At 45.2% G+C, this 6,314-nt stretch overlaps 1 pseudogene; it reads right to left on the reverse strand.

The window, feature by feature from the left end:
- Positions 1-796: 796 nt before the first annotated feature.
- LOC148029959 (adenosylhomocysteinase 1 pseudogene) lies at positions 797-5,121 on the reverse strand (annotated as a pseudogene).
- Positions 5,122-6,314: the final 1,193 nt, after the last annotated feature.

The following is a 6,314-nucleotide window of genomic DNA, read 5'->3' on the forward strand; positions in this document are numbered from 1 at the left end:
ATTTAGTTCTCTTTTCAGTCTCAGGAAACCCTAATTTTCTCAGGTACACTAGGACAACTACAACATTGAAGACAACATGGGTTAGGGAGTACTATAGAGATGACAGCATTCTTGGGAGTTTACACAACTATGGCAAGCAGACAGCTCTGGCCATCATCCAGAGATCCCTAGGAGGGGACTCGTACACTAGAGCACCGTAGTCATTGGCCAACTTAGAGGAAGATCCATTGAGTCTAGCCAACCAACCATCATTACGAGCATTCAATCCAGACGCAGCCTGCTTTACTTGCAGCTCCCTTGCTTCCAACTTGGAAGAGAGGGTACGCACTTATTGTAACTCTGACTTCAGTCGCTTCCGTAGCTGCCGCTTTTCCCCTTTGGTTAAATTCCTCAAGCAAATCCCTGTACTAGATTTGAAAGCATCCTTCGTGCTATCCCCATTCAGACTCATAGACTTCCTCTTCAAGCTATAGGAATCTTCAGAGGCAATTTTCAAGGGGCACTCATCGGATGTGGTCAGGATCTGCACACCGTATGGAGCCAATGACTTAGGCCTTCTGGATTCGGAGTCTGCAACCGTCTCAGATGCGTAGGAGACCTTTGTAGTCCCTCGATCTAGGAGATAGCCGTTCGAGGCACTCTGCGTCTGTTTCATACTGGTGTTCCGGCTCAAGATAGGCTTCCACTCGTATGTCAAAAGAACAGCTGAAGCCATTTATATGATTGAGGTCATGAAAGCAGGTTCATACGCCAACGACGGAAGGGGATCTAGAGGAACAGGACCGCAAACCTCTCATAAGGGCTGTGTAACTCCACATATCAGGGGCGGGGGGAGGCGAATCCGGCAGGCAAGGAAGGCAAGCCGAGGCCTGCCCCCATTAAGCTCCCCTACTATCGTTGGGGTGACTAGTGGCACAACCCAAGTTCATCAACCTTCCTTTAGCCAAAACAATGATGCTAGTCTTGGTCTCAGGGAAAACCCAACGATTAGTTTGAGGCTTGATAGTGATTTTCTTTACACTAGGTGGTTGTTACAAAAATGTCAACAGTTTCCACAACATCCTCCAAGGTCAAGACAGGAATACCTTCCATTAAGGCTTGCAATGCACAGATTGGATCAACCTCTATGACAATTACTCGAGCCGTTGCAGTCTTCATGGCAGCAGCACAGCCTTTGCCAACATCACCGTAACCATAGACAATTGCAACTTTTCCAGCAATCATTACATCAGTGGCCCTCATGAGTCCATCAGGCAGTGAGTGGCGGCACCCGTATAGGTTGTCAAACTTACTCTTAGTCACTGAATCATTGACATTAATGGCTGGAAGAAGCAAGGAACCATTGGCCTGCATCTGATACAGACGATGGACCCCAGTGGTGGTCTCTTCAGAGACACCAACCAACCTCTCCTTCATTCTGTGATACTTCTTAGGATCTTGATACCATGCCGCAAAATAGACAAGACGATTTGAAACTCTTGGCTATCAGTAGAAGCTGGGTCTGGTAATGTTCCATCCTTGGCATAAGCTTCCTCGGCCTTCAGACCTTCGTGGATCAACAAAGTAGCATCCCCACCATCATCGACAATCAATTCTAGGCCACCACTAGGACCCCAGTCAAGACCTCTCTCAGTACACCACCAGTACTCTTGAAGGGTTTCACCTTTTCAAGCAAATACAGATGCACTATCTCGGGCAATAGCACGTGCTTGTACAGGTACACTATGTCCTGCAGCAGGTGGTTGTTGCTGGGCTATTTGTATCTATTGGGGATACTGCTTGCTGCAACTGACTACAACCCTGCTGCTATTGCTACTAGTAAAATTTGGCCTTCATCACTAATTCTTCATTATTGCATCGCAGAACATTGAAGGCCCAATACAACCACAGGCTGCAAGAAGAAGGGCAACCACATATTTCTTGGATAGGGTAGCCATTAACTCTTCCCCGAGCTTGAATAAGGTATGTCAATCGGTTCTTGGTCTCTCTTTTACATCCGATTGTTGAGCTCAGCCACTTGATGAGAGAGATGGAAGAATTGCGTGCCTTCTTGAAGCTTGAGAGTGCCAATTGAATTCCTGTTCCCATTCCACACTCTTGAAATGCATGCATGGTTGAATGCTCTTTAAATTTCTTTCCCCATTGATCAAGATTTTACTCTAATCCTTAACCGTACTCTTGTCTTGATTCTTGACCGATAAAAAAGAAATTTGTAAGAAGGGTAAGTCATGCAATCAATGAGTCACTGATTTGCAGAGGTAACCCCTTCCCCTATCCCATTTCCTTATTGGTCATGCATCTCATGAAAAGCCCAACTCTTCAATTGAAATTGCATAGCATGTTGATTTCTTGAATTAAATATCCCTACCATGTATACATAGATCAGGCGAGTCGAGAGCAAAAGAGGGAACCTTGAAGCCCCCTTTCAATTAAAAATCCCTGCCATACATAGCATGTTGATTTCTTGAATTAAAAATCCCTGCCATGTATACATAGACCATGCGATTCAAGAGCAAAAGAGGGAACCCTAAAGCCCCTTCCCGATTAAGACCCTGAAGGGGTGCACAACTCGGCCCGAGGGGGACTTTGCCCACCTCTTGGTGATCCGGAGCCCAAAAATTTCATGCAGGTGCAGGTACACTTGAATGAATTGCCCGAGCCCCAATCATTTACATTCCATAACCTTGTAGATGTATTGGTAATGAGATGTATCACTTGGGAATGTATGGTGGATGTATGCAGTGATGGGCAAGGTATGCAGTCAAGAAATAGTCTCAGTAAGAGAACTATTGATGCAAATAATGTATGGCTCTATGTGGCATTGAGAACCACCATTGAGACCCCAGATGTCTTGGAATAAGCACCTCAGCATTGGGATAATGTATGCTCATTGAAGGAGTTCTTGTAGGGTGTTGCAGACAACCAGTCCCACACAGTCAGCCCGCAAAAATCAATCACATCAAAGCCTTCTTGTGTGATTGAGTGCGGACCCCATAGCTCGATTCGAAGAGGGCCTCCTCCCCTTTGATCTAAACCAAAAGTCTCCCCATTCTGCCTTATGGTTTGGGAGATACACCCAATTTTGTGCTTAGAGGTATTGTGGGATAGGCAGTAGTCCTGCACAGTCAGCCCACAAAAGTCAATTACAGCAAAGCCTTGATCATTTATTACCAGAGATATTTTTAAATAGCCTCGTAAAGGGGATTGAGAGCTTTAATTTGAATAAAAAATTTCAGCGATCGGAGCTTCCTAGCTCAAGATATTGCCATTTCTGTAATAGGGGGTCTAGTTGAACTACAGTTAGGATGGCAGGCCATAAGGGAAAAGCAAAGGCCCAAGAGGACTTCCAGCATGAAATAAGGGACTCTCGTGCCTCAATGAATGATCCTAGCTCAGACCAAGAGGATTGCGAAGACATGTTTGAAGATGATGCCCCCGAGATGGACCGCTTGGCTATGCTTAACCATACTCTATGCCAACATGAGACCCGTCATGCCGATTGGCATCGAGAGTTGGAACAATGCAATAGGAAGATGGAAACTTGCCAAGATCAGCGTCATTCCGAGATGATGGCCAAGATGGACTTACTCATCGAGCACATGGGTGCCCTCATCCCTGCCATCTCACCCTCCTTGGCTTAGCCCAAGGAGCATGTTCCTCCCCGTGAGGCCAATCGCCCTCCTCCCTTGGAGACTGGGCGTAGCCCACAAGGTTTTGGTGGCACCCATGGCTTTCCCCATAGCACTTATGAGATGGGTGAGCCCTCCACTCAACATGATGAACCCATCCTTCCCTCCCCCATTACAAACCCTTCAAGCCCATCCTTGGGATAGCAGCTCCCTCGTAATGAAAGCTATATGCATACTCATGGGAATGGCCAGCAAGGGCCTAATGCAAATTCTGGGCAGCACGGAATGCAAGGTGTACATGGGCAACATGCACATGGCAATGGGCAGCATGCACATGGCAATTTTGGGCAGCAAGGCCCCAATGTTCAGTTTGGTTCGCATGTATTGCATGGGCAGCAAGCAGTATGGCACGAATGGACATTTTGGTCAACAAGATATGTATGGCCATTCTCACGAACATTATGAGTACCACGACCATTAGCATGGGTTCGATGTGCAAAGGTAAGTGCATACATCTACTTATGGTCAACACGCATATGATGATTGTGAATATTTTGAGCAACATGCATCTGATGACTATGTATGTTCTTATGAGCTAAATTTTGGTCACATACATGGACAACCATCTAGACAGCACTATGTACATGGACAACATCATGCAAATGTATATGAGTATGTACATGGGGAGCAACATCATTATCAGCAACAGAGTGCTCAACATCATCATCCACTTGATCATTGCTATAAGCAACATGCGCATCCTTATGAACCACATGATACTTCTCAAGAACAATGCCATGATGGGAGCATCTCACTGCTGCAGGCTCATGAGCAGGTGCCCCATCAACCCAAGGCCCTTAACTTTGAATGCCTAGTAGTAGCCACGCATATGGAACTCATGGACATGAAATGCCTAGGGATTGATGCAGTGAATGTTATAGTGATTGCAGCCTCATTTACTCCAGTTCGACTTAGCTAGTGGTTCCCAATGATTTTATGGACAAGTCAATGCATGCTACCGTATGGATCGGTAAGGATCTTGTGCTACCATCAGTGCTTGAAGATGACACCATAAATTACTTCTATGATACAGCGGATGCATTGGATCACAATTATCCTTTTGACCCCGGTGATAGTACGATGACCCATGCTTGTATGGATGATCCTTGTGCTCTTGATGCTTATTATGCAGCTTATCCATTTGATCACGGGGGTTGAAAAAATATCTATATCAGCACTCCCCCTGTGTGCAGTCCCCTCACCTAGAGGTGGCAACCTTGTCTGAAGAACAACTCGATTTGGGCCTGTTTTGCAATAGACAACCATCTGTTTTTGAACAGTTTTAGGCCTGCATTAATTGCATCCATGCATGGCCTACCTGAGCTGAAAGTACGCTCAACAAGCTCTGTTTTGACATGTAGAACGTCTCGTTTGGAGCTGCCCATGGCAAGTTATGATCAGTTTTCCACTGCAGGCATGTTCGAGACAGCATATTGTCCAGTGTTGTCCAGCCCTTCTTGTTTGGAATTGGTGCCTATCCTTGTACTGAATTACCTTCTCTCCTCATGCTCACACTGCATGCATGCTCATAGGCCACCATTCCACAAGATTTCAACCCCCCCCCACCCAGCCATACCAATACGTCCTCTTTTTGTTTTTGAGGGTAAAAACCTTCCGGGTCGGGATGGAATGTAAAGAATGGGATTAGAGGGTCTTACACGGGGTTAGCACATGCGAATACCTGATTACAATGATGGGGTACTTAAGGTGTACAAGGACCTGATTAGGGTACCATTTGATAAATACAAATCTGTCTCCTCACCTTCACCTTCAGCTCCCATGGCTTCCCCTCTCTCTCTCCCCTCTTTCTCTCTCTTTCTCTTTTTTTCTCTCTTTTCTTGTCTTTCTCTCTCTTCTCCTAGTCTTTCTCTCTCCTCTACTCTCTTTTGTAGTCTTCTTCCTTCTCTCCTTCTCTCTCCTAGGTCTCCTTCATTACACATGATGTCATTTTCCATGAGGAAAAGATGCATAAGCAACCTAAGCAACTAATTGAGATATGCAAATTGATCTTTCAGGAATAGCCTCATGCTCCCATACAGCCAGCCAGACAACCTGTAGATAGCTAATACTCCAATGGCCCAGACCTTGCATGTTGTGTAGGATCAACCTGCTTTGAGACACTCTACTAGTGCTGGACATCAACTCTAGTACTTTACATCCTCCATGGATTATGTTACGATGACTAATAGAGGTGACTCTCTCCCTTATGATGAGGCCATGCACAGAGATGATAATCACACATGGGATAGGGCTATGCAATTGGATTTTGACTCTTTACGTATACTAACCATATGTGGGATTTGGTCCCTTTTCCTAGTGGCAAAAAGGCATTGCCATGCAAGTGGGTATACAAGCTAAAAAGTATCCTTGGACACGCCAAGTTTGCTTATAAGGCCAAATTGGTAGCTAAGGGTTTCATGCAAGAACATGGTATTGACTTCAATAAAGTCTTTTCCCTTGTGGTCAAAATGACAACCCTACGCTTGGTGCTAACATTGGTTGTTGGAACTTTATCAAATGGATATAAAAATGGCTTTTTTACATGAGATCTATATGCAGCAATCTAAGGGCTTTGAAGAAAAAGGTAGGGAACACCTAGTGTGCAAGTTGAGAAAGAGTCTTTAT

The sequence above is a fragment of the Lygodium microphyllum genome, chromosome 10 (genome assembly GCF_053477565.2).
Source record: "Lygodium microphyllum isolate KBCC chromosome 10, Lygodium_microphyllum_v1.1.10, whole genome shotgun sequence".
NCBI lineage: Eukaryota > Viridiplantae > Streptophyta > Polypodiopsida > Schizaeales > Lygodiaceae > Lygodium > Lygodium microphyllum.